Source organism: Grammomys surdaster, unplaced genomic scaffold, assembly GCF_004785775.1.
Source record: "Grammomys surdaster isolate TR1022 unplaced genomic scaffold, NIH_TR_1.0 240, whole genome shotgun sequence".
In the NCBI taxonomy this organism is placed as follows: Eukaryota; Metazoa; Chordata; class Mammalia; order Rodentia; family Muridae; genus Grammomys; species Grammomys surdaster.
In genome coordinates, this window is record NW_021604685.1 from 1,692,646 (window position 1) to 1,701,706 (window position 9,061).

A 9,061-nucleotide genomic window follows, 5' to 3' on the forward strand; every position below is an offset into this window, starting at 1 on the left:
CATCTGAAGATTAAATGCTGTTCTAGATGACAGGTGAAGACCTCCCATTGCTGCCCAGCCAGTGAGACCACATACATCATTTGGATTATACCTCCTGCTATAATTTATCTGTCTCTGATCTCTAAAGATATTGAGGAGTAACTAGTTTTTTTTAATTGGCTATTTTCTTTTTTTAATAATATTTTTATTGGATATTTATTTATATTTCAGATGTTATCCACTTATCCTATTTCCCACCCACCCAGGAACCCCCTATCCCATCCTCCTCCTCCTGCTTCTATGAGGATGTGCCCCACCCACCCTCCCACTCCCACCTCCCCATCCTAGAATTCCCCCACACTGGGGCATCCAGCCTTCATGGGACCAAGGCTCTCCTCTCCCACCTATGCCTGACAAGACCATCCTCCCCTACATATACAGCTGGAGCCATGGATCCTTCCCTATGTGCTCCCAGGCTGGTAGTTTAGATCCTAGGAGCTCTTTGCCTTCTCCATGGGGCCACAAACCCTTTCAGCTCCTTCAGTTTATCCCATTTCTCAGTTCCCCCTCAAACCCCCTATCCAATTCACCCTGCTTCTATGAGAGTGTCCCCCCACTCACCCACCCACTCCTGCCTCCACACCCTCACATTCCCCTACACTGGGGCATGGAGCCTTCACAGGACCAAGGGCATCTCTTCCCATTGATGCCAGATAAAGCCATCCTCTGCTACATATGCAGCAGGAGCCATGGGTACCTCCATGTGTACTCTTTGGTTGGTGGTTTAGTCCCTGGGAGCTCTGGGGGGTCTGGTTGGTTGATATTGTTGCTCTCTCCATGGGGTTGCAAACCCCTTCAACTCCTTCATTCCTTCCCCTGACTCCTCCATTGGGGACCAACTAGTTTTAACTGCAGCTACTTTACCAAGGCTACAAGGTGCCTGCTCTTCAGGACTCATTGGAGAGCTACTAGGTCTCCAGTTGAGAAAAATAAACAGTTTCCCTTGTAACCAGACTCTGATAAACTTTACCAGACTCAGATAAACTCAGAAAACAGGTTTCAAAATAACCTTTTTACTAGTCCTTTGTTTATGGGAACTTGTTTTACAAAGACTACTCTCAGTAATCAATCACTGGCGTTTCCTGACAAATAAACAACAACAACAAATGTTTAAAGTTTATTATGTAAGATTTGAGAGTCTAAGAAAATGTTCTATGGTACAGAAATGCAAGTTGTAAAGGTCTGAGGATATAAAAGCTTAAGTAATTTGTAAGAGGCTAAAAGAGGGTTTCAAGATGTGAATGCGAGTTATAAAGGTCTAAGGTGTGTAAATAAGTTGTAAATGACTAAAACAAGTGATTTTACAGAATAAAAGTGCTTCAGATTTCTTCTTCTTGTTATGCTACTGTTATATTGAGAGTTAAAAAGTTCAGAATTTTAACATTAGTCAATGAAGTTCTAGTACGATATTAATCTAGTTAGAAAAGAACTGCTCATGTTGCAGTCATAAGATCAAAATTTTACATTTTTGGGGGGTTGGCTTCTAAGAATAGATTTAAAAGTGTTTATCAATCAAACATTTCTGTCTAACCTACAAATGTTAATGCTTTTAATCTAGAATCATTTTGGGGTTTGCAAGCTTTTACAATGACTCAGAGGTGTATGTCTACTGCCTTTTCTACAATGTAGATTTCAGGACAGATTACAAACAGTGGTAATGCTAACATGTATAAAACATTTATTTTTTTGTAAAACTAGCTAAGCTTCAGGAAACTGACTTGTTTACACCTCTTTCAGGTCATATGGACTCCAGATAAGTACCCCAAAGTTCACCCTTTCCCTGGTCTTGGAGTTCCCTTCCCCCAACTAACAGAACCATGAGCCTAACAGTTATCAAATGTACACGCATGATAAAAAATTTTCATTAAACTCCTTAACTTTACCTTCTCTCCCTAGTCTATCTGTCCCAGTAGATTTCAAATCAAGGACAGATAGACTGCTCCAATTTTTGCCAGCTCTAAGTATTCCCTGCATTCCAGACAACTTCAAAGCTGCTATCTCCAGGTGGTTCAGCCTCACAAACTGCTCCAACTGCCTGCACTTCCCAAGCCCTAGGTAGTCCTCAACAGCTAATGAAATAGCCTGCCCTTCCCATACATTGCCAGCATTCCTGTTTTCTTGGGCCTCTCACAATAATGATACCCAAATATCAGCAGGAAGTAGTCAAAGAGAAAATTACATTACCCTTTATTATTTGTTTATTATCAACCAAAAAACTGAGATGTTAGGTCTCAAACCCAGAATAAATGGCTAATTGAGGTTATTTGTAATAGCCAGGAACTAGAAACAACCCAAATGTCTCTCTACTGAAGAATGGAAAAAGAATATGTGATACATCTACACAATGGAATACTATTTAGCTGTTAAAAAGAAAGACATCATGGATTTTGCAGGCAAATGAATGGAACTTGCGAATATCAAGTGAGTGAGGTAGCACAGAGCCAGAAAGAGATACCTGGTATGTACTCACTTGTAAGTGGACATTAGCAATAAAGTACAGAATCCATGGATCCAAAGAAGGTCAGTAGTAAGGAGGTTCCAAGGGAGGATACATGAATCTTACTCAGAAGGGGAAACTAAATAGTTTGAGGTAGAGGGAGAGAGAAAAGGAGGTATGAAAGGAGGTGAGGAGGGGAACATCAATGACTTTCAGATGTGGGCAGGGGGTGGGAGAGGACTGAAAGTGAGAATGGGAACTGGTGAGGGCCATCTTTGGTCACTAGCTGGAGGCCTGGGATAGGGCAGGGTATGGGGATAATATGAGGTTGACCCTAATTGAGATTCTTTCTAGAAAGGGATAAAGAGACTGAAGTGCATCTCCTATAGATAGGAAGAATTTCCAGAGAAGGGAGGGGGATGTGAATTCACCCACAAAACCTTCAATCCAAAATGTGAGTTTCCTATTAGATGTACAGGATGAAGATGAAACAGGGACTAAGGAAACAGCCAACCAATGTCTGTCCCACCTTGAGCCCCATTCCATGAGAGAGAACCAACCATTGGCACTGTTAATGATACTCTGCTGTACTTGGAGACAGGAATCTAGCATAACGTTCTCTTGAGAGACTTCATCCAAAATCTGATGGAAACAGATGCAGAGACCCACAGCCAAATATCAGGTGGAGCTTGAGGAGTCTTGTGGAAGAGTTGGGGATAAAATTGAGGGAGCCAGAGTGATCAAGGACACCACAAGAAAACCTATAGAGTCAACTAACCTGGGCCCATGGGAGCTTACAGAGACTGATCCACCAACCAAAAAACATGCAGGGTTTGACCTAGGCCCCTTACACATTTGTAACAGATATGCACATTAGTCTTCATATGAATCCCTTTGACTCTGTTGCCTGTCATTGGATCCCCTTCCCCCTACCTGGACTGTCTGGTTGGGCTTCAATGGGCAAGAAGCTGCTTAGTCCTGCTGAAAATAGATGTTCCAGCGTGGGGTGGTAACCAAGGGGAGGGGGTTATGGGAAGAGGGATTTGAAAAGTTGGGAGTGGGGGGAGAGGAGGGAAGGGGTTGCGGTTGGGAAGTAAAGTAAATAAATAAATTACTGGAAAAAATATATCAAAGGGAATCTGGCCCACTAGGCCAGATTCTCCCTGTATCCCTCAGGCACTACCTGTTACAGGGTATGGCTGGCATACCCTAAACACTACCCTAAACTTCTCTGGTCCAGGGGCTGGGCTGCTCTCCCCCCAGCTTCCTTTCCCTATATAATTAAGCCATTTTACTCTGTTCATCCTTTTTGGCCCTTTCATCCACCTTTTACACTCCTGGACTCTTGTTTTGTCTCTCCTCTTTCTCCTCCCTTATCTACTCACATAGTTCAGAAGCATGTCCATTGTGGACCCTCCCAGATGTCCCTGCCTCTGGATATGCTCTCCTCTTTATCTATAATAAACCATTTTCTCTACCATACCTAGAATCATTCATGTCCTTGCATTTTTTTCTTTTCTTATTTTCATTCATCTGGTGATGAACTCCAGGACTAGCCATATCCTTCCTTTTTTCTTTCCTTTTTTATTCAGTCTCCTGAAAGTATACAAGTTCTTATGCTTGCAGTCATTTATATTTTTCACTTGGTATTTAACTATAGAGCTTTTTAAAATTCTATCCATGGTACTCTTTCTTCTGCTTTGTGTGATATTTTACACAGATTGTGATCTTGACAGGATCCAGAATCACATTAAAGACAAGTCTCTGATCATATTTCTGAGGGATTATCTAGATTATGTTCAACGAAGAGAGAAAACCCACCCTGACTATCAGCTGAGTGTGGGCAACAACATTCCATGGGATGGTGTTCCAGTCTGAAGGAAGAGAGCTGAATATTAAGTCAGCTAATAACTCACCATTTGGTATTTCCTGATTATATGGAATGTGACCAATCAACCTCTTTCTCCTACTGCTAGATTTCTGTTCCATGATAGGCTGTGCCATTCACCTGTGAAACAAATAAGCCCTTTCTACTTTAATTTGCTTTTCTCATTGGGTTTTATTACAGAAATAGGAAAAGTTTGCTCAAGCCTATTAGTGATGCCTTCCACTATGTCTGTTACTTGGTTCACTGAGCTTTTCATTTTCAACATTTCCATTCTTCATTTCTCCAAATATTGATTTGCATGCTTTTTCTTTCTTTCACATAGTGAATTTTTTTTAACCCTCTGCTAATTTTCCTGGTTAGGTGCTAGATTGAATTCATCTACTTATTTCAATTTTCTTTGAATTCATTGTTTGTTTTAAATAGTAAACTTTTGAAATCTTTATCCCGTATTTTATGTATTTTAATATATTCAAATTTATTTGTTGAGGGGTTGTGATCTTTTGAGTAAGTCATATTGCCCAGGAAGTTTTTTTTTGTATTTTTCTGTTTATATGATTCAATTTGTTCAACTGTTGGCTTGGGTCTTTTCTGTTTTGTTTTTTAATTTTTATTAATCATTCCATTCATTTACATTTCGAATGATATCCCACTTCCCAGTTATCCTTCTGTCACCCCCCATCCCACATCTTCCCTCCCCCTCCCTTTTGCCTGTATGAGAGTGCTCCCCCACCTCCTCCACTCACCCACACTCTCCTGCCTCACCGCTCCAGCATCCCCCTAATCTGGGGCATCAAACCTCCTTGAGCCCAAGATTCTCCCCTCCAGTTGCTCTCAGGCAAGGGCATTCTCTGCTACATATGTATCTGGAGCCAAAGATCCCTTTAGGTACACTCCTTGGTTGGTGGCCTAGTCCCTGGGAGAACTGGGTGGTCAGGCCAGCCTATGTTGTTCTTCCAATGGGGATTCAGTCCCCATCTGTTCCTCCAGTTCTCTTTCAGCTCCCTCATCAGGTTCCCTGAGTTCAACCTGATGGTTGGCTTCAAGCATCCGCCTCCGCATTGGTCAGTTGCTGGCCGGACCTCCCCAGGAACTGCCACACTTGGTTCCTGTCCACAGGCACCTCTTGACCACAGCAACAGTACTGGATTTAGTGTCTGCAGACATGATGTATCCCCAGGTGGGGCTGTTCCCCAGTTTGCCCTCCTCCAGTCTCTGTTCCATTTTTGTTCATGTTCTTCCTTTGGACAGAAACATTTCTGGGTTTTAAAAAAAACCCTTTGAGATGGGTGGGTGGCTCCATCCTCGACCTGGGGCCCTGTCCATCTACTGGAGATGGTCTCTACAGATTCTGTCTCCCACATCTCAGAACATTACAGTTAAAGTCAATCCTATTTGGTGCTGGGAGCCTCACATTTCTCAGTTGTCTAGGACACACCAGTGGCTATCCCTAGTTTCTCATCCCCCACCCCCAGCTACCTATTTTTATTTGATTTTATGACCCTCTGTACCTCTTTCATGTCTCCTCCAGATTCTGATATTGCCATCTGTATTTCCTCCTCCTTCTTTCTCCTGCCCTCGTCCCCCTCTTCTTCTATCCCCCACAATTTTCCTGTCCCCCTCTCAGTGCAGGACTGAAACATCTACCCCCTGATCTTCCTTCCTTCTACACTCCATATGATCTGTAGGTTGCACCATATGCATTGTGAGTTTTTGGGTTAGTATCCACTTATTAGTGAGTACATACCATATGAGCTCTTTTGTGTCTGGGATACCTCATTCAGAATGGTATTTTCTAGTTCCATCAATTTGCCTGCGAATTACATGAAGTCATTGTTTTTAATCACTGCATAGTACTCCTTTGTGTATGTACCACATTTTCTGTATCCATTCTTCTATTGAGGGACATCTGGGTTTTCTTCAACTTTCTGGCTATTATAAATAAGGCTGCTATGAACATAGTGGAGCATATGTCCTTGTTATATGTTGGAGCATCTTTTGGGTATATCGCCAGGAGTGGTGTAGCTCGATCCACAGGTAATTTTATGTCCAATTTTCTGAAAAACCTCAAGACTAATTTCCAGAGTGGTTGTACCAGCTTGCAATCTCACCAGCAATAGAGGAGTATTCCTCCATCCTCAACAACATCTGCTGTCACCTGATTTTATTTTAATCTTAGCCATTCTGACTGATGTGTGGTAGAATCTCAGGGTGATTTGCATTTCCCTGATGACTAAGGAGGTTGAACATTTCTTTAATCGTTTCTCAGCCATTAGACATTCCTTGGTTGAGAATTCTCTATTTAGCTCTGTACTCCACTTTTTAATAGGGTTATTTGGTGCTCTGGAGTCTCTCTTCTTGAGTTCTTTGTATATTTTGTGTATTATCCCTCTGTCAGATGTAGAGACTTTTCCCAATCTGTGGGTTGTCATTTTGTTCTATTGATAGTGTTCCTTGCTTTTCAATTTTATCAGGTCCCATTTGTCAATTGTTGCTTTTAAAGCATGAGCCATTGATTTTCTGTTCAGGAAGTTTTCCCCTGTGACCAAGTATTCGAGGCTCTTCCTCACTTTCTCTTCTATTAGATTCAGTGTATCTGGTTTTATGTGGAGGTCCTTGATCCACTTGGACTTGACATTTGTGCAAGGAGATAGATATGGATCAATTTTCATTCTTCTACATGAAGATCACCAGTTGAACCAACATCATTTGTTGAAAATGCTGTCTTTTTCCCACTGGATGGTTTTAGCTTCTTTGTCAAAGATCAAATGACCATAGGTATGTGGGTTCATTTCTGGGTCTTCAATTCTATTCTGTTGATATTCTGTACCAATACCATGCAGTTTTTTATCACTATTGCTCTACAGTATGGCTCAGGTCTTTTCTATTGTGAAGTATACTCTACTTTTTAAAAACACATTTAAGTTTTTCTTTATTCTTGATAACTTCATACATATGTATGATGAAATGTGATAATATCTACCAACATTTCCATCACCTATCTCCTTCTTCATATTTTCCCAAACACATACTCCTCCCAGATTCATGTCTTACTTTTTATGACCTATTAATTCCAGTTACTATTGCTCATGTATGCATGGTTATGAAGCCATACACTGGAGCATGGTAATCCTAACAGTGGCCACACCCCTTAAAATTAGTGATTTTTTTTTCCTGCTTCAGAAATTGTCAACTGCCAACAACTTCTCAGTATTGTAGTCATGAACTCAAGTTCTGTCCTCTGTCCATTGTGCTCTTTTTATCTCCTCTTTTACAGTATGTCTACAATCTTGATTGTGGGGTTGGGTTGATATAAATGTTCCATTTAGGGCTGTACTCAATATCTTATTCTCAGCTTGTCAACCATTTATGTGTCTTTACATTGACTAAAGTCCACTACAGAAAGAAGCTTCTGTGATGAAGGTTGACAGCCGCACATCTCTATGAATATAAACACAAGTATTTAGACAGGAGTTTTACAGCATAACAGTATTGTAGCATTCAGATCCAGAGTTAGGTAAGACCATTAATGATTTTTTTCTCCAGCAGTGTGCATACCAGTTTCTAGCACTATTAAAGCTAGCCACCAGAAAGGGTTTGCTGCTCAATCTTTAATCTATTTTTCCATGTCCTGCAGTCCAACTGTGTGTTGACTTCAGCAATAGGGCTTTACCATATAATCATGGTTGGTAACCAAGGACAATGGCAATATCCTTTGTTGTGGTCTCTTGGTCCAAGAACTCAGAGGGAATTATCCCATGCAGTGCACTGTGAGTTCTTTGTTTGGTAACCAATTCATTTGAGAAAAAAATGTTTTTCAACCATACACATAATTATGTTTTAATTCCTTTTAAAATGTTCCTATATTTTCGAATTAATTTACTAAAAAGAGAATATTCATACAGCTTTTTCATATAACCTTAGTATTTATTAACCCACCCGGCTATCCATTCCTCTCCTGACTCTTTAGACACTCATCTCTTCTTAATCCTTTAACTCCTATTATTCCTACTTCTTCTTTAATTTCACATATGCTCTACAATGATTCCTTCAAATATATTTAAATTCAGCCCTGAAATAGCAGATTATCATATGAGTTTTCATACCTCTTTCTTTGGATTAGCTATCCACTCTCTCCCTCCTCACCCACTGCTCCATACTTTAGTACCCTTCTTCACCTAAGCCTTTCTCGGACCAGTATTCCACCTCTCTGCTTTTGTGTTACTTATAATTTAATATAGCCCACCCTTAACATGTTACTCTTAAAGGTTCCTTTGTAATTCTCTTGTTTTCAATTGTGCTCTAAGCTAAACACAAGATCTGAAGCAAAGAAACTTATGTAAGAAAGAACATAGGGATTTTGTCTTTCTGGGCCTGAATTACTTCACTCAGTATAAAATTTCCAAGTACTATCCTTTTGCCTCCAAAAGCTTAGTAATGATATATATATATATCACATTTTCTTATCTATTCATCTGCTGATGAACATCTAAGTTGATGCCAGTTTTTGTTGTAGTGAGTATAGCAGCCATGAACATGGATGTACAAATATTTTTGTAATAGGATAAAAAGTCATTTGGGTATGTGTCCACTATTGTTATAACTGGAACATTTGCCAGTTTTAGTTCTAGATTTTTCATTTATTTGCGCCTCTCTCTCTCTCTCTCTCTCTCTCTCTCTCTCTCTCTCTCTCTCTCTCT